Source organism: Schistocerca serialis, chromosome 12, assembly GCF_023864345.2.
Source record: "Schistocerca serialis cubense isolate TAMUIC-IGC-003099 chromosome 12, iqSchSeri2.2, whole genome shotgun sequence".
In the NCBI taxonomy this organism is placed as follows: Eukaryota; Metazoa; Arthropoda; class Insecta; order Orthoptera; family Acrididae; genus Schistocerca; species Schistocerca serialis.
In genome coordinates, this window is record NC_064649.1 from 42,683,539 (window position 1) to 42,696,585 (window position 13,047).

Consider the following 13,047-nt stretch of genomic DNA (forward strand, 5'->3'; position numbering starts at 1 on the left):
TAACTAAAACTAACTTTCGCTAAGGACAACACACGCACACATTGCCCCCCAATTTTGCGTGAGGTTCAGCGTCAAATTAACACGTTTTACAACAAAAAAGAACTGAAGTTAACGGTAAAGTCTGTCGAAACCGGTTGTTTAAAATAGATATATTTTATGCAATCTAGTCTGTTGAATGTTTTACATTCCAGAAGTAGCAGGCAAGTGGATGCAGCCACAGGAAGTGCTCGATATGTCCGGTTCAGTACAATGACTCCATGAGCGGTGTAATGGGATGCAGACTTGCTTGCGTGAAGAGACGGTTCGATAAACAACTTTACAGGGCAATATCGATCGAGCAACATTTTTCTCCTAGCACCGAGGCTAATAAAAACAAGAAAGAGGAGCAACAATCCGGGAGGAGGTTCAACGGACTTCTTGTTGTACAGCCCGCCCACACAAACGCCGCCATTGGCTGCCCTCGAGTTGGCGAGCGGAGCGAACGCCTATGGTGGGGGAGCCTGCCGAACAAAACACGGCGGTAGCGGGCCGTGATTCGCAGAGGGCCGACAGGAGCGCTGGCATCGGCGGAAGCGCGCCATTCGTCTGTCAGCCAGGTGCCATTTGACTATCTGAGCGCTCGCTTCTCTTTGAAGCTCAGTTCGCGACGCGACTCGTCGAATGGTGTACGCGGGCGGCCCTGTTAAGCAGACAGGAATGTTGACAACCGTTCTGTAGAAGCCGCGAGCTCCGACGCTTTTGCCGCACGGCAAATAACGTTAACTTACGCCGACGTTTTTCCTTCAAGGAGAACACAAAAGACTTTCACATCCTCGCGCGACCAAGAGCTGTAAACCCGTCTTACCTACTGCGCGGAGTCAGGTAAGTTTTGACAGTTAATCAAAGGTTAATGCAACTGATCCTTTTTCTCTGTTCAAAAGATTGACAGAACATTGGGGGGGAAAGTTTCAGTCTGTTCTGCTATGCTTTCCGCGGAGAATAAAATTCTGGATCGTATCTATGCAAAAGAGATGTAGTGTATGGACTCTTTCCACATTTTTAGCGAATGCAGTATTGCCTCTTACTGCCATTATGAAATGATGTTATGGAAAAATTCGCCATAAACGATTCGTAGGTAGTTATCTCTAAGCTGTTTTTATGTTTTCCTCCGTCGTTCACATTTCGTATTGAAAACAACTGCATTTTACAATTTCCGCATCGCTTACTTCCTTTACTGATGGTAAAAATGTGAGAGAGAACCTATAATTGCACATAAAATATGTAATGTTCTGGATTCATACGTAACTGTTCTGCGAGCAATTTAAACTGTTAGGTGCAGACCTATTTAGAAGCGCTTTGTTTCTAAGACAGTAAGACATCGGAATTTCTAACGGAAGTCACCGATTATTATCAGTAGTTTCTGAGGGTAAACTTAACACATTGGAAGAAACAGCGGTGATTTTTAGGACGAAATATACGTGCGTTTCTTGACAACTTCTATAACCATCTAAGATGGTACTCATAATAAAATAATGCTTACTATATTAACTGAACAATCGCAGTTGATTTGCATGTTGTCAGTACTCGGACGTGTAATTCTCGCATTTCAACGGGGTTCATTTCTTTTTTTCTTTTTTTTTTTTTATACTTCGGTTTAAAATCAAGTCATCACGTTTCTGGCTGTTGTAAGTGACTGGCCTTATGTTAATTCCACAAACTAGAGAACCACAGCCAATTAAGAGTGATGTTTGAAATCTTAGCTTTGAACACGCTGTAATTCAATAATATCATCGATATAAATATTCGACTGCAGACAACAGCCTCTAACAATGCATTTGAATAGGGTTTCACTAAAGTTTTCCAAATAAGCTCTAGGACCGCGGTTTCTCCAGGTTTTTTTTTTTCCTGATCCAGACTTAACATATATCCACATCCAAGAAGCTAACTGTCGAAGGCTCTTTAAATGTTTTGTCTTATATTAATTGCAACGGTTTTATGCATAAAACTTAAGTAGACTTTTTGTTTCTTTCCCCCTTGTGCAGTGCTGCAGCCAGTGGGAATATAATAGTTCTAGACTCCGGAATAATTAGAATCCCCCACCACAACGTACAAATTGTCCCAAATGTTTAGGGTCAAAATTAGGAGCGCCCATTTTGGAAGACGAATGGTAAGTAGCCATAAAAATGTTCCATTTCCGACTCTGTTGAAACCTACGTAATGCCGAATTTTAAATCATTTCCTTGAAAAGAAAACAGCTGAGTGTATTATGTTTTCTCCTTTCCCTGACAACTAGGAGGACACACGCAGCCCCCACTTGCTGCGTGGCATGGGCGCCTTTGGTCAAAATTATAAGGAATGTAAATTAGTATTTGGGCATAAAGAACGAGTGGTCGGATCTTAGTCTGCATACATATTCCGCAAGTCACCACACGGTGTGTGGCGGAGGATACCTTTCCTGTTCTACCCGCGTATGGAGTGAGGGAAAAACAACTGCCTATATGCTTCCATAAGAGACCTGATTTCTCTTAGCTTGTTCTCGCAGTCCTTACACGCGGCTGACGTTAATGGCAGTAAAATGCCGGTTTTCTAAACTTTTCCCCAGTAACGTTTTGCGTTCGCCGCGTTTCCTCCATGTATTTCCATTTGATTTCACGGAGTATATCCATAACCCTCGCGTGTTGAGCGAAGCTGCCAGTAACATCTAGCAGCACGCTACTGAATTGCTTCGATGTCTTCATTTAAACTGACTTGGTGGGGATCCCAAACACTCGAGCGGTGTTCAAGAATGGGTTACACTAGTTTTCTATAAGCGGTTTGTTTTAGAGATGAGCTACACCTTCCTAGAATTCTCCCAATAATTCCAGTCACAGCCCGTGAATTGACACCATCACTTAAAGCGCTTTCTATTGCTGCGCGATTGAAGATTTTTAACTTAATACCCACCAATTAGTTCCTTATCTCAAACTACTCGCTCTGTATAATTTTGATCAGCAGGCTGTGTATTGCGGAGTATTCTGTGAATCAGTAAATAGAATCTGCCATAATGCCTTTAGCCACAAGACGTGTTAAAAAAAGAAAAAAAATGGTTTTTTAGTATTCATTTATTCGTATGAAGTAACGTTGTAAATAGCCCTGTTTTACACCTACTCCAGCACTTTTTCAAATTCTTAAAATGTAGTTGGAACTCTATCGCTGGGGCATCTTTCAGCTCTCAGTAATGCTAGGGAAACGATCGTTCTTTAAGATTTCCTATATTTGTCGAAACAGACAAGTCATATGGGTCATGTACGGCGAATATGGAGGCCTGCCTGCTTCACGCAAACGGCGTTGTAATTGTAAATACTACTTGTTATTGAGAGTTCGACTCACGGTGCACTGTGCCACTGGAATCGAAAAACAGTGATGAGTATAACGTTCCACTGGAACGACTGGGCTTAATTTTGACGTCATATCCGTAATCCCATGTTTCATCACCTTTTATGACACGTTTCAGTAGTTCTGCGTACTTGTTGACTCCATCAAACGAAATCTGATCGTTTTTAATTTGCCACAGTTTTTGTTCGAAGGACAACCGTTCTAGGGCAAATTTTGCTGTCACACATTTCATACCCAAAACATCCGAAAAAAATTCATGACTGAGCCAGTTGGTATGCTAACATCACCGACTTCTTTGATTGTGATCCGGTGATCGTTCATAATCATTTATTTCACTTTTTTTATCTCTTGTTGATGTTCTGTGGCATCTAGGGCGCTCGCCATCTTCAGCGTCTTCACAGCCTTCTTCAAAAAAACGGTTATACTCCTCAAAACCCTTATTTTACTCGTCAAAACAATGTTTAACATTTAAAAATGGTTCAAATGGCTCTGAACACTATGGGACTTAACATCTGAGGTCATCAATGCCCTAGAACTTAGAACTACTTAAACCTAACTAACCTAAGAACATCACACTCATCCAGGCCCGAGGCAGGATTCTAACCTGCAACCGCAGAGGTCGCGCGGTTCCAGACTGTGAAGCGCCTAGAACCGCTCGACCCAATGGCCGGCTAACATTTCAAAAAATTTACGCCTCTTCATTCCGTGATAACAAGATTAGGACAAAATAAATTCTCTTATCCATTTTCGTACAAAAAATATAATCATCGCTACTAGCAAAACACATGTAACCTCCTTAACCAGACTAAATATGCTGTACGGTTAACAGTGTACAGATACTTGTAGGGTATGTTTAGCAACGCGAAATCGAAAAAATCCGCCTGTCGTACGAATACAAAACTTGGAATTACAAATTGCGCGTTACTTTTTGAATACGTTTCGTGTATTTTTATAGGTAAGCGTCATGTGTTAATGAGTTTCTGGTGTTACCACAGAAACCTATCTGTGTAGCGCAGTCGGACAAAAATACGGTAAGACTTTGGCTGCGACTGAGCATTGATTGAAATCAATGGGGAAAGTTGAAAATTTATGCCAGACCGGGATTCGAAACCGTGTCTCTTTGCTTCCAAGGCAGATGCTTTGACCACTTTTTTTTTTTTTAATCTAATTTTGTTCGTTGCGGACATCCCACGACACCCGTTCAAGTTCATCGTTTACCCAGTCATTGAGTTTTTGTTTTACAGAAAGCAGCTAACCCTCTGACCGGACACGCTGAGCTATTGTGCCGACTACTACTGAGCCCTTTCCATCGAGTGGTCGTAGCAACTGCAGGGAGTACTACAGCACGCCTGCCGCCAGGCCCAAATTCTCTCTCACACACAGCAAATGTAGTACCTCTTGCCCATTATCCTCAGTACTCGCAGTGTTTCACCAATTTCCATGAGCTCGAGCCTGGTGTGCATCTGCGCTCAAGAGGTAATTGGTCTGTTCTTTCGGACATCGCGAGAAATGCATGCTAGAACATAAATGCAGATGCTAACCAAGCCGGTAGCTTGCACTGCTGTTTTTGACCATAAACGGCACCCATGCTATGTCCTCAATACGTTGAAAGTATCAGTCGCGCTGAGAACAGTGTTCTGCTTAGCTGCGAACGCATTATGTCGGAGCTAAGTGAATTCGAACGTGGGTAAATGGTTTGTGGCCGTGTGCTGGGTGCTTCCTTAACGAAGTGAGCCGAAGTGTTTGATGTTTCCGTATATTTACACCGCATACAGGTAAAGCAGGAAAACACTACGTGCTAAGTCACAACGCGGACGAAAACGTGTGTTGAGTGTTCGAGACAGACAGTCAGTGAAGAGGATTATGACGAAAACTAAGAGTACGGCAGCTACAAAAGCCACTACAGAACTGAATGTCGCACTCGCAAACACCAAAACAACACCAAGAACCTTATAAGCTGGGAATTGCAGGGCGAGCTGGAATTCCAAAGCCACTTATCACTGAAGCAAATGCTCGTAACGGGAAACGTGGTGCCGAAGCCATAAAACATGAACTCTGGAGCAACGGAAGGAAGTCGTTTGGTCCGATGAGTCTTGTTTCACACCTTTTCCAACTTCTGGCCGAGTTCACGTCCCATGACGGGCGCGGTGATGATTTGAGAGCCATATCGCGGTATTCCATGGGCTGCAAGGTCGTATTAGTGTCAAATATTATATGACCATTTCGGCAGATCAGGTCCATCCTACGGTACAATGTTTATTCCCCAGTGGTGATGCTGGGAAGACATCAAGCATGATGGGATGCAGGTGATCCACAATACAGCTCACATAGTCCACAGCTGTCATGGCACTTTCGACTACTACCACAGACCCTTTCGGTGCCCAGGTGAGTAATGTCCATAGCGTAGTACTGCCGGCCGATGTGGCCGAGCAGTTCTTGGCGCTTCAGTCTGGAACTGCACGACCGCTACGTTCGCAAGTTCGAATCCTGCCTCGGGCATGGATGTGTTTGATGTCCTCAGGTTGGTTCTAGGGGACTGATGACCTCCGAAGGTAAGTCCCATAGTGCTCAGAGCTATTTGAACCATTTGAGCATAATACTGACGCAGTCACTTGCTTTCGTGTCGCGGTGCATGTTTCAAGCCGCCGTTCGCTTGAATGACGGCCTATCCAGACACGACCATCTACCCGTTGCAACAAGAAAAGGCGACAGGTTGCCGTTGATTAATGGCCCAATTTCGATTATCCCTTGTCCACTAGAGTTGCAACTGATGATGTTGGGTCAACGTAGGAACACATTTGCTGTCGTTTGCTGCGGTGTTTCATGTTCAACCATGAACGCTGAAAGGCGTTTTCTGAAACACTTGTATCTGCAGCATTGTACGAGGCATGTTCAGAAAGTAAGTGTACAGTTACCGTAACGGGCTGCGCTTTTTTTAAATGTTTTTTTTTAGCGTTGGCAATACTGAATGGTAGAGAGGGATTCTCTGACCATAGCGAACATCGCAGAAACGCGCCAGTACATAATCTCACGTTGTGGTGTCCATTTGCCTGAAAGATGTCGGTAAGAAATCCCGCCAAGTGCGAACCACTGATTCGCTTCCTATTCGCGAAAGGAATATACCTACTGAAATTGTATAGCGCGTCAAAACAGTTTACGACGAAGGTGTTTAAGTGGTGTACGTAGAACAAATGTTCATGAAGAATAAAGGAGTGGACGACCTTCCATTTTGACTCTTAGTTGGTTCAAAAAAATCGAGGAACCTGTTCGTGAAGACCGCCGTTTGTCAAAGTGGATGAAATTTCTGTGATGTTTCCACGGCCCTCTAGAACTCTCTTAGATGTGACCCACGCAGAAACGCTGAGACACCGGAAATCTGTGCGCAAGATGGGTCCCCAAACACCAGAAAAATTGGGACATTAGCGCCCGAGACTTTCTTGAGCGACTTGATGTGGAAGGCGAGCATTCCTTGAGTTCTATTGTGACTGGAGACGAAACGTGGGTGGCTCATTAAACGCCTTAGACAAAAAGGCAATCGTCACAGAGGCGTCACACTAATTCCCCATCTGCCAGAAAATTCAAAACCGCAATTTCGAGCAAAACAAGATTATAGATTCAGTGTTTTGGGACCGAAAAGGCGTCATTTTGCTCGAATTTCTGCCTCAGGGGAGATCATCAACCCACAACGATATTGCGAAATCCCAAAAAAATCAAAAGGAACATTCGAAACAAAAGGAGGAGAATGCAGACGAGAGGAGTGTCCTTTTTGTACGATATAGCTCGTCTTCACAGAGCCTTAGCAATCAAAGTGCTCCTGGTCCCATTTGGTTGGGATGTTATTAACCATACTCCCATACTCCCCTGACTTGGCGCCTTCAGATTATCGTCTTTTCATCTCCCTGAAGTGCACACATGAGTGGATCTAGATTTTCATCGACGAGCAGGTGCAGAAAGAGGTTCTGAAATGGGGAAAGGAGCTGGCAAGAGAGTTCTTGGAGGAGGGCATAAAGAAGCTTACGTTATGGCTCACCATTTGCGTTGATCAGGATGGCGATTATGTTAAAAATAGTCAACAAATGTATCAACAATACCCTGTAACTTGCCGGCCGACGTGGCCGTGCGGTTAAAGGCGCTGCAGTCTGGAACCGCAAGACCGCTACGGTCGCAGGTTCGAATCCTGCCTCGGGCATGGATGTTTGTGATGTCCTTAGGTTGGTTAGGTTTAACTAGTTCTAAGTTCTAGGGGACTAATGACCTCAGCAGTTGAGTCCCATAGTGCTCAGAGCCATTTGAACCCTGTAGCTTCTGGAATGAGATTTTCACTCTTCAGCAGAGTGTGCACTTCCTGGCAGATTAAAACTGCGTGCCGGACCGAGACTCGAACTCGGGACCTTTGCATTTCGCAGGCAAGTGCTCTACCAACTGAGCTACCCAAGCACGGCCCGTCCTTACAGCTTTACTTCCGCCAGTACCTCGTCTTCTACCTTCCAAAGTTCACAGAAACTCTTCTGCGAACCTTGCAGGACTAGAACTCCTGGAAGAAAAGATATTGCGGAGACATGGCTTAGCCACAGCCTGGTGGATGTTTCCAGAATGAGATTTTTTTTCTGCAGCGGATTGTGCACTGATACGAAACTTCCTGGCAGATCATAACTGTGTGCCGGACCGAGACTCGACTCGGGAACTTTTCCTTCCGTGGGCAAGTGCTCTATCAACTGAGCTACCCAAGCACGGCTCACGACCGTTCACAGCAGAGTTTCATATCGGCACACACTCCACTGCAGAGTGAAAATCTCATTCTGGAAACATCCCCCGGGCTGTGGCTAAGCCATCTCTCCGCAAAAACCTTTCCTCCGGGAATGCTAGTTCTGCAAGGTTCGCAGAAGACCTTCTGTGAAGTCTGGAAGGTAGGAGACGAGGTACTGGCAGAACTGTAGCTGTGAGAACAGGTCGCGAGTCGTGCTGGGGTAGCTCAGTCAGTAAAGCACTTGCCTGCGAAAGGCGACGGTCCCGAGTTTGAGTCTCGGTCCGGCACACAGTTTTAATCCGCCAGGAAGTTTCACCCTGTAACTTTTTTTCCAATACTCTTTTTCTAAAAAGATGTAGTACACGTATTTTCTGAACATGCTTTGTACTGTGTCATCGGTTCTGTCACAGATCGCCGCCATTCTGCTATACGGAGCAGCCAGGCCTCCGACCTACGCTTTCTGCGATGTGGCGTTGACGTCCAACACCTTGTCACTCCCTCGTTGGTTCACCGTCCTTCCAACACTACTTTCCCACACACGTTCACGACTGCAACACGCCAACAGCCAAGCAGCTTCGCCGTTTCCAAGATACCATTTTCCACTTCAGAATTGATAATGTCCCCATTTGCAACCCGTATCGACGCTCCAATGACTCCCCATTTGCTTCTGCTACGCTTATATCCTTTGTTGCATTACGAGACCGCAACGTTTGCAGACGGCATAGTCTCGTGGTGGGCAGTAGTCTGAATGTTTTGGGTGATCACTTTATAAACCCGGAAGAGAAAACTGGTTAACAAAACGCGAATTTGGTCTTCCGCAAGTTGTGTTTCGTGACTGAGGCGGCAAGTCTGTCTAACCAGTGACCGTAACTGATGTTCCACTGAACGCTAGTACGTCGCCGAGTACCGCTGCATCGGACGACCTCGGCGCGTCCTCCAGATTGGCGTAACGAAGTGGTTCTGTACTTTGAACCGGCTGATACGGATGAACAGAGATAACTAACAGCTCAACTGTAGGGTTTCCCATTTGCGATAGTCGAGCAATTAGCGATAGGCTTACTCTTTTAAAACTCAAAATAGCAGCTGCGAAATGCAGGGAGAGAAAGGTAATCAGCTGGGTTGGTTGATAAATCCTGGCGGTTTTGTTTTAAGTGAAAATTCTGCACGAAAAATAAAATGTTTTTTAGAGGATAATGTATTCTACACAACCGTGTGTCATTAAAATGAGGAGTCGACGTCTTCTGCTTTTTGCGTTTAATCGAGCTACCAAAGCCACAGAAACAGCTGGAGGGATTTGTAAAGTGTATGACGGAGAAGCGATGGCCCTTAGCATGGCTCAAAATTGGTTTAAGCGATTCAAAGACGGCAATTGCAAACATCAAAGACATGGGTAATCCACCAGGAACTACTTGATCGTAACCAAGCAGTGAACGCGGAACATTACTTCCAACAAATGCAGCGACTCAGGAATGCTATGCAAGAAAAACAACCTTACCGCCGACATGGCATTCCTTCGTTACACGACAACAGTTTCACATCGCGAAGCAGATCGTTCAACGCTTGACTGGGACGTGCTGCCACATCCTACATATTCTCCTGATTTCCATTTGTTCCGATCCCCCTCGAAGTACTGCGTGGCGTTTCACTCAAAAATGGCGTGAAATTGAAAGCTTAGCTGTACGATTTCTTCGAGTGAAAACCAGGTGATTTCAACCGTCAAACCAGTGACCACCTTGTTAAGTGGTGGGGAGAAGTTGGAAACAATAACAGAGTATACCGAATGTAACTGTACAGTACCAGAAACCTTTTCAAGTCTTGAACTTCTAACACTTATACAGGGTGTCTCACCTAAATCTGCCATCTCAAATATCTCTGGAACAACAATAGATATTCAAAAATGGTTTTCACCAGCATGAATGTACGGCAGGGGCTTAGGAAACCAAATACTATGCGAAATTTTAAAACGTAAACAAATACTATTTTCAACACAAACTTGTGTATTTTCAAACGGACATCACCTATTATTTCGTATGCAATCAACAGCATGAAAAATCACAAAAATCATGGCGTTGGTTGCATCGCAATACGTCGATTACATCCCGAGAAATTGCGAAGCGAAGCTGACGCTTGAAATGAATGAAGCGCACAGCTAGCGCGCCTCCTGAGACTCAAGCGTGCCCCTCACGCTGCCGGTAATCGTGATGTAATTGAGTACTACGTCAGTGGAGTATTAATGTATGGTGTGGTATTGTGTGACAACACATCATTGGCCCATATTTCATTGATGGCACTCCTAAAGGGGGTTAGTTTAGTCCTTTCTTGAGCTGTACCTTATTTGAACCGGTCCATCTCTCATAATGTGTCAAATAATGCGGTAACAAAAAAATGGTTCAAATGGCTCTGAGCACTATGGGACTTAACTGCTGTGGTCATCAGTCCCCTAGAACTTAGAACTACTTAAACCTAACTAACCTAAGGACATCACACACATCCATGCCCGAGGCAGAATTCGAACCTGCGACCGTAGCGGTCACGCGGTTCCAGACTGTAGCGCCTAGAAACGCACGGCCACTCCGGCGGGCATGCGGTAACAGAATGATGGATGTCCTACGCATAATGTTTATTGTGGCGAAATGACAACTAGAGGTACAATTAGTGGTAACACACTTGGTTTCGTGTTTCTAAACCTCGTAAGTTCTGAAATATGTGCCTTGTAAAGGATAGCAACGGGGTCACAGTTTCTGACGTAATGCATCGCATGTAGTACTGTGCTCAGAACAGGGGCTGCCTGCACTGGCGCCTGTATCCTGCCCTAAACATAACAATATCACCACGGCACGCTCTATCTTCAGTGTACAAGTATCTCCTAATCTAGTCTGTTTAACTGCTCTCTTACTGTAACGTAATTTACATACGTTGCCACATTAAAACCTGTTTTCTTGTGGCCTGTTACTTTTGCCGTCATCTAGTCGATATGCCGGCCTTCAGTAATGAAGAAAAACTAGATATTATTTTAATTTATGGCGAATGTCACAGAAATTCAATCTCAGCTATGACACTGTATGCTGAACGCTACCCAGATTGGGGGTGTCCGTCACGTCGAACCATTGGCAACATCAGCAAGACAATCACGGAAACAGGAAGCTGGGCTCCCACAAAACGTCGACGTACAACGCCAGCGACTGGCAACGGAAACGAAATTGCTGCTCTGGCTGCTATAGCGCACAATCCTCAGGTGGGTGTACGAGAAATTGCACGAGGTGTAAGTAAAGGGTGTTTCAAAAATGACCGGTATATTTGAAACGACAATAAAAATTAAACGAGCAGCGATAGAAATACACCGTTTGTTGCAATATGCTTGGGACAACAGTACATTTTCAGGCAGACAAACTTTCGAAATTACAGTAGTTACAATTGTCAACAACAGATGGCGCTGCGGTCTGGGAAACTCTATAGTACGATATTTTCCACATATCCACCATGCGTAGCAATAATATGGCGTAGTCTCTGAATGAAATTACCCGAAACCTTTGACAACGTGTCTGGCGGAATCACATGCAGATGAGATGTACTGCTTCAGCTGTTCAACTGTTTCTGGATTCTGGCGGTACACCTGGTCTTTCAAGTGTCCCCACAGAAAGAAGTCACAGGGGTTCATGTCTGGCGAATAGGGAGGCCAATCCACGCCGCCTCCTGTATGTTTCGGATAGTCCAAAGCAATCACACGATCATCGGAATATTCATTCAGGAAATTAAAGACGTCGGCCGTGCGATGTGGCCGGGCACTATCTTGCATAAACCATGAGGTGTTCGCAGTGTCGTCTAAGGCAGTTTGTACCGCCACAAATTCACGAAGAATGTCCAGATAGCGTGATGCAGTAATCGTTTCGGATCTGAAAAATGGGCCAATGATTCCTTTGGAAGAAATGGCGGCCCAGACCAGTACTTTTTGAGGATGCAGGGACGATGGGACTGCAACATGGGGCTTTTCGGTTCCCCATATGCGCCAGTTCTGTTTATTGACGAAGCCGTCCAGGTAAAAATAAGCTTCGTCAGTAAACCAAATGCTGCCCACATGCATATCGCCGTCATCAATCCTGTGCACTATATCGTTAGCGAATGTCTCTCGTGCAGCAATGGTAGCGGCGCTGAGGGGTTGCCGCGTTTGAATTTTGTATGGATAGAGGTGTAAACTCTGGCGCATGAGACGATACATGGACGTTGGCGTCATTTGGACCGCAGCTGCAACACGGCGAACGGAAACCCGAGGCCGCTGTTGGATCACCTGCTGCACTAGCTGCGCGTTGCCCTCTGTGGTTGCCGTACGCGGTCGCCCTACCTTTCCAGCACGTTCATCCGTCACGTTCCCAGTCCGTTGAAATTTTTCAAACAGATCCTTTATTGTATCGCTTTTCGGTCCTTTGGTTACATTAAACCTCCGTTGAAAACTTCGTCTTGTTGCAACAACACTGTGTTCTAGGCGGTGGAATTCCAACACCAGAAAAATCCTCTGTTCTAAGGAATAAACCATGTTGTCTACAGCACACTTGCACGTTGTGAACAGCACACGCTTACAGCAGAAAGACGACGTACAGAATGGCGCACCCACAGACTGCGTTGTCTTCTATATCTTTCACATCACTTGCAGCGCCATCTGTTGTTGAAAATTGTAACTACTGTAATTTCGAAAGTTTGTCCGCCTGAAAATGTACTGTTGTCCCAAGCATATTGACTAATGACCTCAGCAGTTGAGTCCCATAGTGCTCAGAGCCATTTGAACCAGTCAGCCAAGCATATTGCAACAAACGGTGTATTTCTATCGCTGCTCGTTTAGTTTTTATTGCCGTTTCAAATATACCGGTCATTTTTGAAACACCCTGTATAAGCCACAGTAGTGTGTGCGGACTCTTGCAGCGGCATCGGTTTCATCCGTTCCATATCTCACT

At 45.0% G+C, this 13,047-nt stretch overlaps 1 protein-coding gene and 1 non-coding gene across 3 annotated transcripts in view; one reads left to right on the forward strand and one right to left on the reverse strand.

The window, feature by feature from the left end:
- The first annotated feature begins 536 nt into the window (after positions 1-536).
- Positions 537-13,047, forward strand: part of LOC126428413 (angiotensin-converting enzyme-like) — a 289,344-nt gene continuing 276,833 nt past the window's right edge. For both annotated transcript variants that reach the window (XM_050090336.1, XM_050090337.1), the window contains exon 1: positions 537-861. The gene's annotated coding sequence lies outside the window, so the exon portion shown is untranslated. The remainder of the gene's footprint in view (positions 862-13,047) is intronic.
- On the reverse strand, positions 7,715-7,791 carry Trnar-gcg (transfer RNA arginine (anticodon GCG)). The gene has a single exon. It is a non-coding gene; the product is annotated as a tRNA-Arg (tRNA).